Source organism: Rhea pennata, chromosome 11, assembly GCF_028389875.1.
Source record: "Rhea pennata isolate bPtePen1 chromosome 11, bPtePen1.pri, whole genome shotgun sequence".
Taxonomy (NCBI): Eukaryota; Metazoa; Chordata; class Aves; order Rheiformes; family Rheidae; genus Rhea; species Rhea pennata.
Window position 1 is genome coordinate 8,317,844 of NC_084673.1, and position 23,271 is coordinate 8,341,114.

Below are 23,271 nucleotides of genomic sequence, written 5' to 3' on the forward strand. Positions count from 1 at the left end.
CTTTCAAACAAGACTGTTTTTTCTTTGGAATTGTTGGATTTACTGTGGGTTTTGGAAAGATTTTTCTTTGCCACACCTTTGTTTTGAACCTTAATTAAACATAGTCTTTCATTATTTAAACTCTTCCAGTTTAGTGTTGCAGAGAGATGCAGTCAAACCATCTTGATAATGTTCTTATCTTAGGCATTATGAAAAGAATTATGATAAAAATCAATTTTAACATTTTGCTAGCCATTTTTGTCGCATTATAACAAAAGGGCTTTTCGTATGTTCCCCTCCCCCCCCCCCGCCCCCAGCCCTGACTATAGCACGTTACTGGCTAAAGCATGCCCCCTAGTGAACCAGATACGAAAAATCCTTGCAATTTAATCTTTCCTAACAGTAGGGTGTGTTTTTTCCCCCCCCCCACCCCCCCCGCCCCCGGTTCGTTCTTCTAACTTGCTTGGAGAAGTATTCAAATTTGTATGAGTAGCTAATTGTTACATTATTTCTTAGATAAGAGGAAGATCAGTGTTTTTTAATATGAAGATGTGGCAACTGCAGGAATATGGTATCATGCAGGAAAAGGAGCTAGTGTTCTTTGTATTACATAGTTCTTATTTGTAAGTTACTGAAGAGCTCAGCTGAGTGAATGATTGGAATAGCCATCTGAGCTAGAAAAGAGGATGTGAATATAGCTGAATATAGTTGGAATATTTTTGAAAATGGATATATAATGTATCTAATTGATTCAGGTGGGAATGAGTTGAGTGAGGGAAATTCCATAGAAGTAAGTGTTCAAAGCTGAACAAAACAACTGCAAAGGTACTTTAGAAATAGCTACAGAAATGTGGACAGATGAACTGCTTTTTGCTGACTATTAATTCAAATAATTGTTTCAGTTGAACTTGGAGTCTGCACTATATTGTACTTTGATAACATCTGACATTTTAAAATGTTAATAGTACATTTTATAAATACAATTTTGTTTCAAATTTTATAATAATGGAAATAGTATTTATAAAATGAATGTACACTTTTAACTATTCATTCAGATTCGTTGCTAAAAGGTATCTTGTCCTAGAATGCTATTTCTTGCCTTCATAGTCCCATTGGTACTCTTCAGGATCAAACACTGTGAGAGACAGTTGCATTTCTGTTCATTCAGAATTCTGTAGTACTGTGTGTTCAGATTGTATGTCATGGAATAGATAACTTCTATGAACAGCTTCAGGCATCTAATCCTATTTAACTATTTCAGTACCATTAAGAGATGGAATTTATCCATATGCTGAAGTTTCTTAGGCTTCCAGAAACAACTGGCTTACACATATGTGACTCCAGGAATATCATGAAAGAAAATTGGACCATTGTCCCTGAAAGCTATGTTTCTGAGGTGTGTTTTTTTTTTTTTTAAGCTTTATTCAAATCAAGTATCAAAAAATGAGATGAAAATGTGGAATTTTGAAATTTTAGGTGAATGAAATATCTGATAAAATCAGTTTGAATACTTCATTTGACATTTCCAAAAGGATAGTGCACTTAATATTTTCAATTTCATTTCAAAATTTCTAGTAGCTACTTTTTTGAAATGAATGTTTTGGAATTATTGAAATAAAACATTTTGATTTCTTCCTGGTTTTGGGTGTAGAGATCTTCTACTGCAAAATGGTTGGAACTTCAGAGTAACTTGGTTTTGATGAGTTCTAGTATTGATACCTTTTCCTTACTAACATACTTTTATGTCAAGATGTTAACATACCAGATGATAATAAATGACTTTGCTGCTGCCAGACAGGTTATGGAGAATCTGGATTTCAGTGTGTGTCTTTTCCTTGAGAAACACTTGTGAAAGCCTTATGCTATTGCATGGTGTGGAAAGCAGTATTGTTGGGTAAAAAAGTCTGCCTGCAGACATGGCTAACCGGCATCTCCTGTGAGTACAGCTACATGTTTCAAGAGGGTGTGATTCAGTTTGGTTGATCTGCCTGTGGAACTAGTAAAGCTGTGTTAACATACTTTAGCTGTTCAGATAAGCCGCTGGGATCAAGATAGCTGCTTTTATGGCCTGAATTATTTTGTGTCCAGTTTTAGATCATACTGTTTAGACATTGTAGCCTGTTCAGTGGCTGCTGCAGTGTTATCTGCATGGCATGCTGTTATTCAGGGTGACCACTGAATTTTTCAATTTTTAATGAAAGAGATATGTTTGATACTTGCTACTGTGATGGAAAAATGTGGAATGATTTTTTTTTTCTTTTTCATTAGGCTGCATGCCTGAATGTAAGTGTCCATTGTGAAATCTCAAAATTCTTCAGGTGAACTGTCTAATCCTTCTGATTTCCCATTAATTCTTTTTTTTTTGGGGGGGGGGAGGCAGGATACAGGGCTCAGTTCCTTTGTTTCCCAAAAGCACCTACCAATATTTTTCACCACTTACTTCAGCAGTCCTTTATTCATACAGTCAGTGCAAGCTGGCTGCTTATACTCAGTTACAGGAAAGTAATCAGCTGAGCTCATAAAAAAGGAGTCTTGGCTATATTGGCATAAAATGCTCAGTTGTCAGGCAGTTTATCACGTTTATGCATTAGAGAGCAGTGTGGGGGACACTTAGTGTTGCTTTTTGCTCTCAATACATACAGTCAGCTAATCAATATTTTTTTACTGTGGGTAGGTCAAGAGAGGTATTTAAGAGGAAAAAATTCTAAAACTTCCCTCTGCACATTCTCTTTATGACTCTCATCCATGTGCCTTTTCATTTCCTGAGTGTTGCAGTTGTGCTGAATAGTCAGATTTTAGTCACATACATATACCCCTTACTTTACAGAGCAATAAAGTATATTCGATAAACATGTGACCAGGCTTTTTCACTATTTTTCTGAGACTGTTGGAAAAGCAAAACTGTAGATGGTAGACGATGCAATCTAATGTTTTAAGGATGTTATAATATTATCCGAATGCAATTAGAATTTAAAGACAAGAAGGCCTGGAACTTCCTTATATTGGGACTACTATCTAAATTCTCCTGTTCAGTAGCATTTTCATTTTTCACCCTTAAAAGCTTCAACTGAAAGTGAGACTATGTGCAGGTTTTATTTGTTTCTGGACAGAGGCATGGGAGAAGTCTGTTTTTTGGTTAAAGAAGATTGCCTGTAGCATTCCATTGCTGATCATTGTGTTCCTCACTGGATCAACTACATGGAGACCTAAAGATGAGCAAACCTTAAGTGCTTTCTGACACTTTGTAGTATGCCTTTAGACTCAGCCCTGGAACAAGAGGGATTTTTGGTTTAATCGGGTGCTAAATTCATTATGCTTGTCATAGGAGCTTGATTTTTATTATTATATAAATTAAAAAATTAAAAGTGTTGAAAATGAACATTCTGTTTCCTTACAGATTCAAATCATATAGAAATGCATAGAAGCAATGTATAGGTGAAAGTTTGGAATTTTAAATAAGCAGCTGATAGATAGTTGACTGAAGTCTGCATTGTTTGACTTTCCTTAAATGTTTAATACATTAAAATTGCCTTTTACTATCAATAATATGACAAACTTACATGTGGAAACAAATTATTTTCATGAATTGTTTTTGAGTGCAACGATGAACATGAAGGGGAACAGAATGGTCATTGATTTATTGTGCATTTACAATGTTTCTGCTAATGCAGCAGTTTAATGTTAACTTATGTGTTGATATACTTTTAACTGGTGTGCTTCCATCTTTCACTAACCTACCTCTCACTTAATAAACATTCACAGGAAAAGTGGCTGATAAAAATTGCTGCTGATGGTAGTATTGACTTGCTTCTGTATTGGTTAAAAAAAAAAAAAGGCAAGAGGCATGCCTTGTGTAATAGCACTAGGAGGAAAAACAAGCATAAAACAAAGGCACAGCATGAACTGGCAAAAATATGTGAGAAGAGTTCAGAGCAGAGATGTCATTTGCATTCTCATGTCAATACAGATTAGTATTACTATCTTACACTCACAGTTGATATACATTTGTTTTCTATTTGAAATAGTCAGGAATGTATTTTTCTTCCTACTCTGTAGGACTCTGCTTTAAGCAAGCAGTCAAAATATAATTGCTTATAAATGGAGGTTATTAAATGACTTTAAAAAAATCCCTCATGCCATTGTAAGTGAATCCTGTAAGCTGTATATTAGGGTTTTAGTTGTTGTGTAGTTTCAAGTAGTACTATTGCAACCTGAATATTTAGACTAGACAGGAATTGTTCCTGGTTAGCTGTGAAATGCGAGACAAATGACATCTGTCACCTCTCAGTCATTCCAAGCATTGCTTGCTTCATTTCTTCTGTCTTCTATGTTTCAGCCCCACAGTATGCATCTGAGGAAACTTAATAGACTAGGTGATTCTGATGGAGCTTAGTTCAAATATATTTAACTCAGATTTTTAACTTGAATGTATTTAATTCTCACTGAGATTTGACTATGTTAGACTTGGATATCAGAAATCCAGCTACAAAACCAACCCAAGTAGGAGTAAAGAAACTTCTTTGAACCGGAGGATCCAGCAATGAAAACAAACTTTGTCTTTGTGCTGTTACTAATATATGGTGTAGGAGTATGACAGTTTGGTCCTAATGTTGCAAACCTCTCTAATATGAGGGCTACCTCCCTCCCCCTGCAATCCAATTCGTTCTTTCTTTCTTTCTTTTCCTTATAGCTTACAGTGCTCAAATTTCTCATCACCATAATAACCTCATGAAAATGAGGTGGGTGTTGAAAATGAATGGATTCAACAAAATACAGCTAACCTTGAATTTACTGTTGTTTTTTTTCTTGCTTCTCACATGGGTTGTTACCAGAAAATCTATTTAGGACACCTACACTTTTTAAGACAAAATTGTTCTCATGGCTTAAATACGAAACTGCAGAAATACTTTGTCTATCACTGATTTTTATTAGAACTTTTCTTGCAGAAAAGTAAATTCAGAACTATTGTGGTAATGTATTCAAAAGCTGGTTCTGTCTTCTAAATAATTTAGCTGAGACGATGTGTAGTTTGTTCTACATTACAATAACAAATGCCATCATTTGTAAAATTTTAGGACTAAGTGCTGGACTATATCCATAGATTTACAAATTAAAGTATGTTGAAAAGTTTTATTAGCTGGCTCCTTGTGTTTCAGGCTGTAGTGGATGTTTTGGTTTGTGTACTTTGTACTAGGCAAGAACAATAAAAAATCTGACTGTGCCTTAAGTGCATATCTTTTTTTTATATATATATATATTCGTGTATGTGTGTGTATATGTATTATACAGTGAAGAGCCAGTAATCCCAATGGATAGGGCTGAAATTCATTTAAATTGTCTGATACTCGACAGGACTCATTGTGGTCTCTTTTGCTCTGTAATTCTAGTGGAAGGATTTGGATTTTTGGTGGGGTGTGAACTGAGTCTGATTTTAATTTGTCAAGATGTTATTTACATGTGCCTCTAAAGTGGAGGGCATATTTTGAATCAATAGATGCCTAAAGATGCCTCATAAGTCAATTGTTAACTTAGTGAGCCTATAGCTATTGAACTTAGTAAAATAAAAGGGATGCACATACTGCTGATTTCTTACCTGCTGCTGTTTTCCCCTGTTCTCAGGTGTATAGTTCAGTTTAGTTTTCTTTTTACTTTACTTTCCTTGCTCTTCTTTTCCATTTCTGCCTTTTTTTGCATATATCGGAGTTCACGATCATCTCTGGTTCAAGAACTAGTTTTTTTTTTTTTTGTTGCCTAAAAGGCTCAATTGAGCACGCACTCAAACTGCTTGACCACTTTATCTCCCTTCAAAGAGACTCCTGCATCTTAGTTTGATTGCCTTGTAGCGTCATAGAAATTTCACAGCCAATAGGTGATAGTCATAGGTGATAAGCCCATCCATAAGTAATAAATGTGTCATTCTTGAAGGCATCATGTGGTTCATGTGCATCAGATTACTTCAAGTAAACATTAGACAAGGTTTAAGGACAAAAAGAGTACACTTGTCAGTACATCAGTAAAGCTTATACATTGTATCTAAATGCAGCAAAAGGGATAAAACCATGTGTTTTGAACAAATGATAACTTCTTTTAGTTTTGCTCCAGACACCCTGTTATAGTGCCCTTGGCAGAACTGTCCTCTCTTCTGCTTGCTATTTACTGTGATTCCAACTGTCAACATGTCTAAGACCCATCTTACAGTAACAGAGGTGTTCTTGTTTTGTGAAAGGCTGTTGCCATTTAATCATAAGTTACTTTAAGAAGGTGTTTTAAACTTAACAGATATTATTTTTAAACTTTTATTGCATGCTTGAAATTTATCTGTTTGTTTTTAATTGGTGAATTGGTTATGGAGCCCATACATACTTACACTTTTGTTCCAAAATGAGTGGCTGGAGAAAATTGGAACCACCGGCTGAAAAAGTTCTTTCCAGCTCTAGTAAGTCTCTCTGTTATTAGTCATCTGTGCATGTAAGGGCACAAACTGATTTATTTTCTTTCAGACAGAGCTCTTTAGAACTTTACTTGTAAGGGTTTTCCAAAGCCTTGTCTTTCCAATGATTAAAATATCTTTCTGATTTCCATTGTAAATTTATTTATGGCCATTGCCATTGCATGTCTATCTAACTTAAGACCTTCTGGGGTCTTTTATTGAAATGTCTGAAAATAACTGCAATTTACTGCACTTATTCCATGTGAAGACAAAAATGCTTCTGAAGAGCATATATTGAAGAGCCCAGTGAGAAGTCATCTACGGCAGGAAAATAGTAGTATGATGGAGTTGGAAATGGAGAGTTCATTTTTTCTAACAAAATCTATTTGCTTCCTGCTAGAGGCAAACATTTAATGGTAGTTTCTGATCAGTAAAAAACAAAAACAAAAAAGCTTTTTAAATGTGTTAGTAGTTACCCAGTATTTCAGAGCAGACTTTGCCATATGTCAGTAGTAGAATGTTGCTGATCCATAGCATTGTATCCCCTGGGTGAATAATAGCTACTTCTATAAAGAAAAAAGGCTTGATAGTGTATACACATAGCAGACTTCTAAATGCATCATAGTCTCTTTAACTAAAATTTTTAGTGCCCTTAGCAGGTCCTGCTGCAATAATCATTCTACTTTGGCAAATAAACAGACTGTTTTAAAGGATTAACATAGAACTAATATAAGTGGCAGGAACATATTGTATAAAAGTTGATAATTTTTCTTTTATCCTTGAAAGAAATTGCTGCTTTCTTTACTGTTAAATCATACTTGACTTTTGTAGATCTCCTTGAATTCTAACACTGGTAAATAAAGTAAATACTGCAGTGCAGTGCAAATACTTGGCTGCTTGGTATCAAGATGCGATTTGATACAGATAAATTCATTTTTCTTGGCCAGATTGATCTTGCATTTTATAAATGAGAGATGAATGCAAGTAAATAATAGTGCTTAATTGGCAAATATGGTAGGCTGTCATCGGTGTTTTGCGTTCAATACTAAAATTGTCTTCGTTGTGATGATTTCATGAAAGATGCAGTCTGGATAAAGTGATGTGTGTAGAACTTGGCAAAAAGACAAGTATTCTCTCCAAACATGAAAGAGGAACTTTTATCTTAACCAAAGTAAGAAGAGAGATATAAACCCCTCAATTTCTTGACTAGGATAGCATACCCATTCTAAAATCCATCTTTATTGTGACAGGATTCTCTAAGCAGCAGAAGAAGCTAGGAAGTTTGGCTGTTACTAACATCTGACATCATTTAGAGATTTCAGTTCAGGACAAAAGTGAAAGAAATCATTCTGTTAGTTGCATCAGCAGAACAGGAGATATGTAGAATTTTTACCCTATGTATATAGCTTTAGTTGATAAATTTTTACACTCTTACTACAACACAGAATGATAAGTTGCAGAATTTAGAATGCTGGTCATGCTGTTGCAGGATGTGCTGTATTTTTGATTAAATCACATATGTTACAGCTGAAAAAGCTGAAAAAATTCAGGAAAAGTGCTCATAAACTTGCACAATTAAAAATAAAATTTCTGAACAATTCTTTGTACATCCTTCAACATGGTGCATCCAGTAGAACTGATATCCTAATTTTCCAAGGAGGTTGAGGAATCTTGTGAAATTCAGTTAACAGATTAGTCCTAGGGAACAGTTTTCAGTTGCATTTCTTTAGGACTTCCAGCTAAATACCATTGAGATACTTGCTTTTGAAGTTAGTTTACTTAATTAATATTAACTACTATAGCATAATATTATTTGTGTGGGTTTTTTCTTCTTGCTTCCTGAGAATTTCAGAGTATGGCATATTGTGTCAGTTTTATTCTCTTTCATAAAGCCTTTTAAAATAGATTATTGGAGGGGATCTGAGATCATAGCCTATTGGAGTATGTGCACAAACTGGGTTTCTTCTGGGAGATCTTTTTTTTTTGGGGGGGGTCAGTATTTTTGTTGAAAATAACTGAATCTGGAGTGGTTCTGTGTTACATATTTATATTGAATCAGTTCCACATATTCAGGCAATATGAGTGTAGTAAGTTACAGGAATGTTCTGTCATTGTTACTGAAAATGGTGTTTCCCTTTCTTTCTCTTTACATCAATCAGTTCTGCATTGAAACAGTACACAAATAGTAGGAATATTTATATAGTAGGAATATAGTAGGAAACTTCATTCTCAGCCAGTTGCAGGTAATACATCCTGAAGCAGTTCTGGCTTTGTCTTTGCCAGGTGGCTTTTAATTTGCTCCTCTGTGAAAAGTAGTTTACACTGGCTTTTCAAACTGTGCTTTCAGACACTTCAGATGTCTTGAAATAAAGCTATAAATTTGATTTCAGGTTTAAACTTCACTCTTGTTCTGCATGTAAGCTTAAAAGTTGATTATGGATATAGTTTTAGTCCTTGAGGATCCTTCCTCAATTAGAAGGATTTGCTGCAAAAGATTCTCAGAAGTCTGAGCGACTCCAGTTGTCATTCTGCTTCTTGAGAAAAGATTTCTTAAGTAAGGACAATTGTGTCATTACTACTTGCTGTGTAACAAGCATTTTCATCTGGTTGCTGAGTGGAAAGCAGAAACTGATGTTCTTGTGCAGGTGTGAATTTTTCAGGTTTCATGACAAAAAATACAGACTGGTGTGAAAACTCAGTTGCTAAATTTATGAAACATTTACAGATGTCCCCAACTGTGTTCTGAAGCTGCTAGTGGTGAATATTACCAGGGTTACCTAGAATAACATTTTAGTAGAAATTTTTGAAGTTTCTCTGGCTCGCTAGCGTGCAAGCAGAAGTTAAAAGCAAGAACCACATATTGCAAATACATTGCTACTGCAGCATGTAGCAAAATTTTGTGCTGAGAAAATGGATGGACTTTAAAAATGTGATTACAATATTGCTGATTTCTAAGAAAATAATTTTAAGAAAGGAAACTGATAAAGAGGAAAAAATAAAAAGAAGCAGTTGATGTATGACTTCAAATAGATGATTAAGTGAATATAGTGAACCTTTACCGTGTAGATAGAGATCAACTTTATGACTTCTGTTAGACTATTTCTGTGCTTTCCTCCCTCCCCCCCCACCCGGAGATTTTGAGATTTAAAGGAAATGTCAATGGAATAAAAGTACAGTTACGTATAATATGATTAAATCGGTGTACTTTGTGAATTAATATATTTTAAAAACAAAATGAAATGCTATGGAGGAAAGTCATTGTTGCTATGCTATGCACTCCCAAACATGGATGTACCACAACTGTAAAATGCCTGTGAGAATTCCCCCCCGGGCATACTATTTACAGAATTTGGAAATTTTTTTTTTGTTTGCCTTATTGTGATGTGTTTATTCTTGTTGAAGACTACTTGTTAGTTCTGCTTGTAACGTGTAGTTTTTATCAGTACTTGAAGAAATTCATGCAAAATTACCTAACTGATTTTTGTAGTTTCTAGCTAACTATAGTTGTTATAATTCCTAGGTAATAGACTAATGAAACTTTAGTAATGAGTTTTGTGGCTAGAGTGCACTTTTACAAAAAAGATTTGCACTTTTACAAAAAAGATGTAACACTATAATCATTAGAGCACTCTGACTGGCAATCAGCAACTAATTAAAAAAGAAGAGTTGGTGGACATACTTAAGTTAAATAATGAGGATGACAAATTTGCATTGTTTGCCTTCAGCAAGATATTTGCAAACAGCTTCATGCCAGACTTTTGATTCTTCTTTTGACCTTTGGATGAATTAAAATAAATCACAGAATAGTGGTTAGAGATGCAAAAAAGATATTTCATATGAACCAGCAGACCAAATGCTGAAAGCAGTGATGTTTACTGTGATTACTGGGAAGAGAAACCAAGAAGAGATGCTTTGGCCATTCTGGAAAAGATATTGATAAAATAGTTCCCACTGGCCAGTCATCACTGGCATTTTGGATGTGGTGTTAAAAAAAAAAAAAAAAAAAATGCATGAGACTTACTGATTCCTTCTGAACGAGTACTTCATAGTGGGTAATGTACTCAGTGAAAATAATTTCTTCTGTTGATGAGCTGTTTATTGGCAGATCAGTTACATCAAATGTATTTCAAATGGTTAGCAGAATAATTTTGAAGAATGACTTGTAGATTATAAATGAAATTATAATTCTCAACATTTAGTATTGAGAATTCAGTTTACATACAGATGCTGTGACATTCTTTGTGTTCCCTGGATTGGTGGGTAAAACTTGCATAATCAGACTTCTGGGTTACATATTTCAGCAAAAGTGCACAAATATTCTGAACAGTGAGGGATGGTGTTGGAAGTAGATCATGCATACTCAAAGATCATTAATGAGTATATAAAATTCAGCCCATCTGATGATTTCTCATGGTGACTTGATAGGGAAGTGCTTCATGATTATCATTTCTACTGGCTGTTACCTATAAAACAGCCTATGTCTATAAAGTAGATTGAATTCCCCCTCCCCTTTATATTATGTGTGCATATTCTTTATTATTGCTACCCCATTTAGAGATACAGTACCTTTTAAATTATCATAGAGGTGGCTATTTACTAATTCTCTGGAAAACTTTTCTGTTTGTCTTTAAACATCCTGGTCTGCGTTTCATAATTATGGCTTAGGCTTTGTGTATATAGAAGTGCTTCTTAGCTCTCTAGTGTTTCCTTGTACTGCTGCAGCTCTGCAGGAGCCAAAACTTGTAGAAGTGATGCTTTATTTAAAGCACAGATGTTTTTACTGACACAGTTCAGAATAATTCTAGGTAAATGTCAGGTGAGTGTCGTATCTTCTGTGTGTTAGTTTTCTCTCTGTGGCATGTGTTGTTCTGCAGTGAGTCAGATTCACCTGGAGGGAGCTTAGCTTAGTCAGCCTGTTCAGTAAAACACAAGGAAGTAACTTAAAATTGATTATCCAGCTGGTTGATTCTTTTTGGCAGCATCCTGTACAATTTCTCTTATATCAGCTAATTTTATTAATGCCTGTTTGTAATAAGTAATGATTTCAGTACTTCATAGACACCTAGTTGATAGTGGCCCTAACACCGTTGTATTTCAGAATTACCAGGCAGTAACTGGTATTAACAGCTGTAGCACTGCAGATGGAAACAGTTAGTGGTTTCTGAGACAGATGACTAGTAGTGATAGCTGTGGCCTTACTGTCTCTCTGCAGGTGATGTTAACAGTGGTGGCTGTGACAACCTGGATATTGATAATGGCCTCTGTGGACATGGCAGTTGTAGTGCTAGAGGATTTGGCAGTTTGGCCTTAGCAGATGGACTGCTAGAAGGGCTAAGACCTCTACTTCTGACAGTACTTACTGGACCCTGTGTAGTTCTGGAAAACCTTTCATAATCCACATATCCTTATAAAGGACAGTAACAAATAGCATGAAAGAAAACCAGCATTAAATGTATAGATAGCATTAAGCATATTGTAGTAGTTCCATCTTTGGATGTTCCTTCTCCTTGTCTGGGCTTTGCCATACCAGTAACAAATTTTTGTAGTTTTGTCCTTACAAAAGTATTTTAAAAGTCAGATGCAGTCAGTTCACACTGCAGCCTTTCCAGCTACTGACTTTCAAGCTACCAGTAGTTCTGAGGAAATGCATGATTTTTAACAGGTGTGGCAGAGTGACAGAAGAGGAGCTTTTTTTTGCTTGAGTACAACTGTAAGTGAATCTGCCTTCCAGCTTTTTCTTACACTTTCCTGGACCTGGATTTAAGAGATTTGTCTAATACACCCCCTCACTTGCAGCTCAAAATTTAATGTTTACTGTAGTAAATGTCAGATTCTGAAGCAGTGTTTGCTTTCAGATACATCAGTGATTTAAACATTCAATCCTTATGTTTCTGCCAGTGGGTAGGTTATTAGAAATGTTGCTGGCTAGCACATCAGTAGTCTTACAGCATTATCTGCCTTAGACTACAGCCTCAGCAAGTATTTTGTTTTATTTATTTTTAATGAAAGCCTTGGACTTCACTAAATAATGGAATTTGTTGAAATAGATTATTCTTTATGGTATATTTGCATAAAGAAAATATTGAAGTGACTTCAGATCAATATTTCAGTCTGCCACAAAGTTGGAAAAAATGTCCATTATATGTCAGACTAAAAATATAGCTGTCAAACAGCAGGGTGGGAGGAAGTGCAGATGAGTAGGTTGGTTGTACTGGACAGAAATGCTATAGGAGTAATTATCAAATTATATTGGTTTTTTCTGTATGGCAGTTTCAAGCATTTCTGCTCAACAGAACTAATTAAAGCAGTTCTTGAACTTTAAGGAATTAAAATGACAAGTGTAAATCATCAACTCTCAATTTTTAATGAAAAACTATCCCCAAATTCATCTCCTGTATATCTACATAGCAGAAGGATTTAAGAAATGGAACCATCTTTATCTAGGAAGAAGTCCACTTGTTGAGTTCTATCAGAACTGCTTATCCAGTTCAGTTTTGTGAATTCAGTAATGATACTGCATTTACTGCAAATGAAACGTTTAAAAATGTTTGCTAACTTGTTCAGTGTAGTCTTCTATCGCTTGTTCATCTCCATTGTGTTTTTTGTTCATTGATGTTTGGCTGCACTTCAAGCTATTGAGTTAATATGTGGCAAATTGATACTTTTTGTACTGGTTTGCAGTAATTAAAAAGAATTTAATTGAGCTGCACTAAGTTTGATCTAAGTACAATAGAGTGTAAGTACTTAATAGCTTTACTGCTACATTTTCATGATTCCAGAGCTTTAATTGGGCTTTTACATACACAGATAAAGTATCTTTTTAAACTATTTTTTTTATTTCTTTAACTTTTCAGCAACCTTTTTGATTGTTCTGAGTCCAGTTTCTTCTGTTCCTCAGCACTCAATTAATTGGCACACAAGCAAGAGCTAAGTACACGGTTTGTACACATGAAAGCATTATGGTTTTTTGCTTGTGAAACGCAGTCATGCATATGTTTTGGGTACTGCTGTTGTAAGCAAATAAAATCACAATGTAGTTCATATTCCTTCAGGTGCAGCTCTGTTCAGGACAGTTCTGTGGCCTCAGATGTTTAAATAGCTTTACATAGGATTTAAAGTTTTGAAATGAGTACACCTAAGGCTTCTATTTCAAAAACTGAAGTTTGTAGAAGAGGTCTAATCACTTAGTATAGAGGATTCTAGAGCATTCTGTTTAGGGAGAAACTCCAGGCATGTTAAGTCAATTGCTTGTCTGCCCTGAGGTCTTTCCCTTGCATCAGTTTTTCTGTTGCTTTTGCTACTTCTAATTAATGGAAGTACTTGATGTGCACTTTATCCAAGAAGACTTTGCACTGGTACCAGCTAGGTTTGAATTCAGTTCACAAAAATTTAAAAAACGAAAACAATTTGCAGATTGATACTGGGAGATTCAAATGTACTGTGAAATACGCTGCTTAGTGTGTGCTGGCAGTCTGTCACATGTAAGCTTTTCCTGTAGTTGGTAACATTACTCAACACTTGATGAACTTTCAAACAGAAAAAAATAGATTTCTGTTTGGTAGGTGCTGAACCAATGCTGTTAAGTGAAAAAATAGGGAAACCAAGAACTAGGTTTTAAAAAGTCATACATTGTCTGACATTGTCTTAACCTTAAATCATTTTAGCCCTTTGACCTTAATTTAAGGTAATCTTTGTTGCCACGAAGTGATGAGCTTGTTATCTGTGTGATGCTGCTCCTCTGCCTTTTCTTGTGTATGTTTTACTGACAATGAAATCTAGTGTAAAATTAGCCTCTGAAAGCTTGAAGGAGTTGTCTGTGTGTATACATTCATTGATTGTTTATTGAATCCTTCTGATTATGCTTATCCTGAGCATGCAACCACCCATTAACTTCAGAGGAGTTCTGCAGGGAGCTCATAGGTCTCTGGAGGTATTTGTTGGTTTAGTATGTAAGTAAGATAGAAGTGTGATATCTCAGAGTGTACTGAGCCCAACATCACTATTTTATGTTTTTATCATGTTTCATGGTAGCTGCAAATGTACTTACTGGTATTTGAAACATTCCCTTGCTCTCTTGTGTTCTGAGGATAGCTAACATTTTCCAGTTATATCTATGATGTGTAAGTAGTTTATATGTACTCTAATTCTTTTTTTTTTTTTAATTATATTGCAGCTAGTGAAGACTTGTATTAAGTACCTTCGAACAGCAAACAATATAAATGCTGGTGTGGTGATTCTGAACACTGACCTGTTTATATCTAGGCCCTTCTGTGAACTTGGTAAGAGATTAGCATACTGATGCTGTTCCGTTTCAAGAATGGTAGCGCTTGGGGGAGACCTTAATGTTGCCATTTTTTATCATTTCTCTGAAAGCTTCCCCTGCTTTGCAATCTTTAGACATGTTATCTCTGGAGACTCACTAAGCTGGCAACAGCATGTGCTGTAAAATAACTGTTCATGAAGAAATACAGGGAATATAACTGGAATGAACACTTGGAGATCAGGATGCATCTCTAGAAAAATTAATGAAATGATTGTGTACTCTCTTTAGAAGTTGAGCGCTCCTATATTCCACCTGTAAGAGTGTTTGAAGGGCTTAGCTGCTTTTCCAGACTGTCTAGGACACTGCTGGATCAGACATAAAATACGCAGGTATATGTCATCTTGTATGCTTTTGTCTTTTCTTCTCTAATACAAAGAAATTTCTCTACCCCTTTCTTTATAGCATGGTTAAAACTGGAGGCATTTTTTGATTAAAACAAAATAAAACAAAAAACCCTAGAAGCTTGAGACTTCTAAGACACTGCAGTCTTTAGACTCTACTTTGAAAAAGATTGATCTCTATACAGCAAAAACAGTAACAACCTAAAAGAGATTTTTGCACGTAGCATAGTGCTATATGTCTGGCTCTCTGAGCTTATATTTCAGATAATGTTGAGCTTTGTATTCTGTCCTTTTAATGTCTTTTAATCATTTTAATCATAATTATTAGTAAGATTGGCATAATTTTTAGAATTGAGATTAATAAGCTCAGCTGAGCACTTTCTTCAATAAAAGGATGACCATTTTAAGTAGAAAGGGCAGTATATTCAAAGAATGATTGTGCAGTAGAGTATTGTCATAAATTATTGTCATAAATCTTTGCAAATTTTTTCCCCCAAGAGATAGTATATTTTTTTAGCCAAGAAAACATACAAAGTGGTTTCCTGAGATACTTATTCAGGTGCAATAAGGAAAGTGTTACTTGTGCAGTAAGCATCAGAAGGAAAGCTGATAGTTTGTGTTAGGAAAATACAGGTTCCTCATTCAAGAGGTCTGTCAGAATGAACAGTGATACAGAAACGAGTTTAATCAGTGACCTTGCTGATAAATTTGCATAGGAAATATTAAGATGTGTTCTAAATTTTGTTTCTTTTAAAAATGCGGACTTAAAAGAGGGTATGAGCAGCACTTTTTTCTCATACAGTTTCTGATTTTGTTGCTGTGAATGGCTGTGCACAAAAGGTAGTGCCTTTCTAATCAGTATCTTGGTGTTGTTTTTCATTAATCTCCTGAAATACAATAGGAAGACTATTATATGACTGTATGTTACTTGGTGATTTCATAATTTACATTGCTAAATTCATTATTTTAGAAACTGGACTACAAAACAGTGATTATTACATTAAGTCATCTTATAGATAAAGATGAACTACTAATTGGAAGATAAATGATTAAATTAGGACGAGCTTTATATTCTTAGTATTTATTTTGCCTTTTGTTCACCCAAATTCTGTTACTGGCAGTGGTTTTCAGTTTCATGTGAATACTGCAATGTGAAAACCCCCTAGAATCCACATATCTTCTGTTGTTTTTTTTTTCTTCCTTGACCTTGCATATACCCAGGTTAAAATTTTATTAAACTAAAGAACTGCCAGATACTAACAATGTTAAAAAGAATGTGTTGAAACACCGAATCTTTTTATATGCCTATCAGGGTGAACCACAACTATTTAAATGAATGAAATACATTAAAAGATTTCATTAGTGCTTCAGTTCTCATGGTAAAACCCATTTCTGATTAGTCACATTACACACACATTGTCAAATAGCGATGAAATAGAAATAAATACATTTCACATCACAGAAATGTCACCTGAATATAGTTAATTTATTACCAAATATTTAATCCATGTCAGTAGGAGGTTACTGGGAAATACTGGTTTTCAACAGCATCTACCACTTCAGGAGCATTCTAGTCTTGTCTCTGTCTGTGATACAAATACTGCTGAAAAATGATCAATGGTTCAGTTGGATCAAGCGTGGGGTACTCGTGCAGAGCTCAGCAGTTGATCCTGGTTAAACATTGAGCACGCTGATTCTACTGACTAATTCAAACAGAGCTTTTAACTAGTGTGTTCCAGCATTGCCCTATAGGGATAAAGAGAAATGCTAGCAGTCATTTCAGCATGTGACTATTGATACTGTATATAGTATACATTTAAAAATATTAACCTCCCATTGGTAAATGATTTCTACCCCCCCCCCTTTTTTATAAATTGAATTTCTGTGAAGGAAAACTTCTCTTTTTAAAAAGTTGCCGAAGTGGCTGCTGGGCCATTATTCACATGAAAGTCTTGCATGTGTGAATTTAAAGCATATATATGGGAAAAAAAAATACTTGTAGGTCTAGTATATTTATTTGGAAAATATTTTTGAATATTTTCTTATGAGTTATCTACAACTTTTGCAACATTAACTAATCCTGTTGCTGAAGATGAAGCTAAAAACTAACCTTACAGTGCTACAAAACATTATCCAAGATGGCATACTGCATCATTTCTTAAGGAATGACCTTTTGTAGAAGTCTGTGGAACTTGACATAAAGTCCTTCTGTGCTGTGGATGGCGGGGGTCTTAACATCCATCTGGAGCATGGATAAATGTGACCAGGAATGGTTTGGTGGTGTTTTATTATTATTATTTTTTTAATCAGTAGCTCTTAAAACATTTTTTTTCTGCAGCATGCAAAATGTGCTCTGTTAATGAGCACATAAAGCCTGGTATACTACAGATTTATCAAATTCTGCTACACTGCTCCCTAAAGTTGTTCATTTTAGTTTCACTAATCTTGTAGCAGGTAAAAAGTCATGTCATCTATCAGGAGAAATTGCATAAAACAGAAAACAAAAAAAGTGCATTTGTGGAAAATAACATATCAGAGAAAAGTTTCCACCAATGTTGAAAACTCTTAGGAGGTTGATCCAAATTTCAATGTCAATAAAAGCTACAAGTGTGTGTGGTTTTTTTTTTTTAAGCAATTATACTTCAGTTTTTCATCACTATATTGAAAAATGCCTATGAGATACAGAATTAATTCCTTCCCCCTTTCCCCCCCCCCCCCCCCCCCCCGCCCCAGGAATTCCTGAAAAGGAAATATTGAAGGTAGTGGAGTCTAACAGTATTGTTGCCATTCTGTAGTAATACCTCTGTTTTTTCTGATCTATTACATAAGAATATCTCTGTGTACTTATGACTCAGAAATATGTAGGGGTTTTAGTCTGACATTATGAAATGACCCTGTTGTTGACCTCATTTATTAGTTGCTTTCCAAATCCATTTCTGAGAGTGGTGCACTCTCTCTAGATGGTAAAGATCTGGGTTTTTTGCAGAAATTTACATCAGTAGTTTAATAATTGGTATTTCCACTTTAGTTATATGTCCCATAGGTTTGGGTTTTATGTGAAGAATTGTCTAGCTTTGTAGACTTCTTAAAACCCTTCAGGAAGCTGAGCTTCCTTTAGTAGAGAGGAGGGGTTAGAAACTGATCTTGTTTTACAACTGAGGTTAGACTCAAGGCTTCCAAGCTTCCTAGAAATGAACATTGGTACCTGTTGGCTTTGCCATTCTGAAAACTTTCCTGTCTGGTCAGTATCGCGAAGCATTAGTGCAGATTAATGCAAAACTATCTTTGTCACTCTTCGCACTGATCATTGTAACACTCGAAGCAGGCTATTCTGCGTGATGCTTCTCTTAATCGTTGTAATACCACCAGTGCAATCTTTTCTGTGTGATAAGTGCCATCGGTGTTTGAAACTCTTATTCAGCCGAGTTCCTGGGAGATCTAGCAGTCCTTGAACACAAAGACTAACATCAGAAAAGAAAAATGAAAATAGGCAAGGAAATGTAGAAAAATCTACTTTTAGATCTGAAAACATACCTGTGATAAAATTTTTAGTATTTTTATCATATCATGGGGCTGAGTTGATAAGCGTGATCTGTGAATTTTTGCTGTTTCTTCTTTGGGGTATTTTAATTCAAGTGCTTTTAAGAAAAATTACAGGAGGAAGTTGTGAAACTGATACTAAGGTTGAGATCACTGAATACATTTTCACCTTTCATGGATTTTTTAGAATATTTATGCAAATTAATCTAATGATGGTGCGGGGAAACAACAATTCATCTGGCCAGATGATTCACCTGAAAAATGTTGTGTGATTTTGGTGCCTTATGGATTCTTCTAGTTGTATCACTGCAGACTTTTTCATCTTTATTAAAATCATTAAATTAAAAGTCAAGTTGTCAATGAAATGTTTTAGATTACATCAAATTAGCTAAAACTCTACAAAAATAGTGAAGAAAACTTGCTCTTAGTAATTACTTGCTAAATTACTTTAGGTAAATTCCCTGCCTCTTAGAAAAGTTTTGTAGGCTTTCTGCTTTTTATTTTTGTACTTTCTAAATGATCTATAAAAAAGCAATAGCTAGCAGTAGCAAAAAAGCACTGAATAAATACCTAGCACGAACCTTTTATTAAAGAGATTATTTTGTGTTGAAACTGTAACATCCCATGTACAGTCTTAATGTGTGTGTGTTGGGGGGGGGGGGGGAGAGCGAAGACTAGTTCTTTTTTTAATGTTATCATGATAAAGCTTTTTCCAGCAAGTGTTACTCAATAGGAACCAAATATTTTTCTCAGAATATCTTTCAGCTGTGGCTGCATTATATGTGGCCTTTACTTTCTTAAGACTGTAAAACAGCATTAACTGCTTTTTTTTCCACTTTCCCCTTTCTGAATGTTTGTGGTTATTCTCTTGTCTCTTCTTAAATAATCACCTGCAGGCACACTTTTAAGTTGGTAGTAAATATGCATTGGCTGGAGTTCAGAATAAGCTCAAGGGTTGAATGACCTCAGATTTTCTATTTTGGTATATACTACAGAAGAACAATAAATTTCTTTTTTTCTTTTTTTTAAAAAAAAAAAAAAAAAAAAAAAGAATTGCTAACATTTCAGGCAGTTAGCCTCACCCCATTCAGTGCAATGGCATAAAGGCTGCCAATAACTTACTCTTTTTTTGTAAAAATTAGTGTTTTTTTTTTTTAATTAAAGGTTAATCATTTGAGTCTGTTCACTGATTATCTTCCAAATAGTAAGCTGAAAATACCCCTGTATAATACCTTGGAAGTAACCTTTTCTACCTGGAAGAATAAAAGGAAGGAAGTTACATATATTGCCACAAGGTTTCTTAGCAACTCGCAGAAACCAGATAGAATTAAGAAGACATGTACAAGTCGTGCTTTATTACATACCTAGTAGGTTTGATACTCTGCTTTAGAGAGAAAGGCATTTTGGTGACTAAGCTGTAGACCTTTCTGGGGCAGCATGTACATATTCTTGAGTGTACTGAACACTGATGGACAAATACTGGACTGTATTTTGATACTGATGGTCTCAAAGGTTTAAAAAGTTCTATGGCAAGTTCAGAAGGTGAATCTAGTGACAGAACACCTCCCACACTGAATTCCCAAAGAGAATAGGACAATATATGCAAGTGTGTTAGTAGTTGTATTTCTCTCTTGGTGTTAATTTGATTTCTGAAGGCATTGTAAAGAAAGGCCAGCCTGTTAACCATTATAATGTTTTTTCAATAATAAATGTCTTAAATACTGCTTAGGAAGCTGTCTTCATCGGTGATGTTGGCAAAGTGTGCTGTTTTATTTACATAGTAATAAAACAGGTGAAGCTTATATCGAATTAGGGCTCAATAGCAAATAGCTCTTTTATAGCAGAGACTAGAGAGAAGAAACGTGTATCCTGTGAGGAGAGGATTACAGGAAAACTGGTAGAGAACGTGGGAGGAAAACTTTCCTTGAGTAAAGAGCTACATTTGTAGTGTAGAAGAGGTAGATGAAGACGGAAGACAATGCTGACTAAAAGACAAGTTAGATTAGAAAAGATAATACAGTTTTTACATACCCAGAGGGCAAGTGTTATTTTTTGTTGTTCTCGTAGCTGGTTGCTATGGTAATAAAAGTAGTTGGTCAATAACTTGAAATTCTGTAGCTATAAGATCTAGCCATTTATTGTGCTATACGCTGTAAGAAGATTTCGGAACAGAAAAGGGATGTATATTCTGTTAATACCTGTAGATATTGTGTGTATTTTTAACCTCTTTAAGCCATATTTTTAAGCCTCTAGAGTGTGTTTTGCTTTGTGTATTTTGTTTCTTTCTTTTTTTTTTTTTTCCTGCTGCTGTCTCTTCCCAGATTTTATTGCTCAGCTGTTCAACTCTGTTTTAGTTTTTGTTTTGGCGTGGAAGATTCTTTAGTTCAAACTACTTTGGAAAGCTTTTACTGGTTAGGGCTTTTGTTGTGTGTGTGTGTGTGCGTGTTTTTCTTTTTTTTTTTTTTTTTTCTCGTGTGTGTCCAAAGACTTGTGTAAGATGAACTACAAATAGATCTTTCATTAGCAGCTTTAATGAGTACTTCTTTACTAAGCTAAAATACATGAAGTTTTTTATAGAGGTATACCACTAAATTTGGAAAGACAGACTGGATGAGGTACTAGCTTATCTTTGTTTCATATACTTTTGAAATTTGGAGCAACTTTTTACATAAATTTTTAAATAGGTTTTTACTTTTTCTGAGTTTATTTGCTAAAATGGACTATGTTAACACAGTGCAATTACTTGTGTAGATGTTTTCATGAATTATAACTCAGCAGTTTAAAAGTAGGGATGTTTCATATGATCGAGTAATGGGATTAAGGCTTATGTTTCTTTTACACTCTGTGGAGGTAAAATGTAATTCTGGCTTTAGTTTGGAAGGTTGTGCAAGTGTGCAAGCTATCTCCTTTACAGTATCTGTGTCTCTTCCAAATTCAAGACAAGCACCATAGCCCTAATTCAGTCTTCAAGCCTTGCCCTTCATGTCAGAAATTAAAATCACAAGATTGTACGCCAAATTGAAATTTTGAAAGGATTTTGCATTTTCAGTTTATTATTTGAAGTGCGTGGTGATTGTTCTGATACAAATTAGACTTCCATGAATTTATTTAAGGAAAAACACAATTAGTATACAAACACTGTATTCCAAATTCTGAACAAATCTCTCTTGTAAATGGAGTGTTAGTTATCTTGTACTTTCTTCTGAAGATGTCAGTGTGATGTGAAAGACAATTTTACTGTAGAGTTTTACTGAGGCAGATTCACTTTGATATATTGGTGCTAAGGTCTAGTTTCAGTGAATTGTGAGAATGAGAAACTACTCTGCTTTTTCTCTAAACTCTTTTATGTCTTGTGTAGAAAAGGTGAAGTTGAAGCAAACGGTTCAGACCTTTCACTAAAGCTTGTTCCATCTTTGAATCATGCTGTAACAACTACTTAATGATTTAATCTCTCTATAAGAAGATACTGGAAAAAAAATTTCTTTTCTGCTCTGGTGGCTGGCAGGGCAGACTGCTTCAGTGATGGAAGTACTCAATACCTCCTACTGCCATGTTTACACAGGCAGAGCAAATAATATACAATTTAGAAGGAATTTTCAGTTAGTATTATGGAACTCTTTTTTTAATGCTTTTAAACTAGCTGTTAAAATCTCTGAAATAGTATGAGGGAAGAAAAAAATGAAACCTAAGATAGCTACAAATGCAAGTTATATGCATAAGCAATTTCACCTTTAAGTGTAACCATTCTGTGAAGGAGACACAGATTCTTTTCAACAGTTGAGCTCTCTTGAAAGTTTCTAGTTTCTAAGTACTGTATCTTTTTAGAGTTAGGTTATATACATGCACAAAATCAAATGAATGCAGAATTTATGATTTTAATAATAGATTTCATACAATTATACAGAATCACTGACGAGTTAGAGTGGAAGGGGTCTCTAGAGATCTAGTCCCACTCCCCTGCTGAAGCAGGGTCAACTAGAGCAGGTTGTCCAGAGCTGTGTCCATTGCTGGAGTGTGGCCAACTTGGTGCCCACTAGGATCCCTAGGTCCTTCTCTGCAGAGCTGCTTTCCAGATGGGCAGCTGGAAATTGCGGTTTTCTGTTGAAATAGTGCATTTTTGTGTGTTAATAGATTAATCCTTTTGGGAGCGCTCCTTATTGTAACTTACTGTGCCTGATAGCAGTGTTTTTCAAAGTCACAGTGCATTAATGGATCCAGTGATCAATACGTGGTTGTGTTTCATTCTTCCAGTGCCAGATGATTAAATTAATGGCTGAAGTTAACAATCTTAATGAATTTCATTAAATGAATTGATGAATAATGAACTTAGGCTAAATGTCAGTGTTTTCTAAATGTAATTATTTAAAGCTTTGTATTGGATTTGTGTTTTAAAAATAATATTGATAGTGGTGGTTGATTGGTTTGGGGTTTTCTTGGCTTTTTTTCAAGTGTACTGCTTTGGAATTCCTGATTAATTAAGAGCAGAACAAAATACCCGTGGCTTGTAAGCAGTAATTTTCAGCAGATAACTTTGATTTTCACATCTTTGTCAGCTACACATCTTTATGGAATGGTGAATTATACTTACACTTCATCCTTTTGGTTTTTTTTATGCTGTGTAGCAAATTGTGTTGTTGAAACTTCTGAGTGTATTCCTT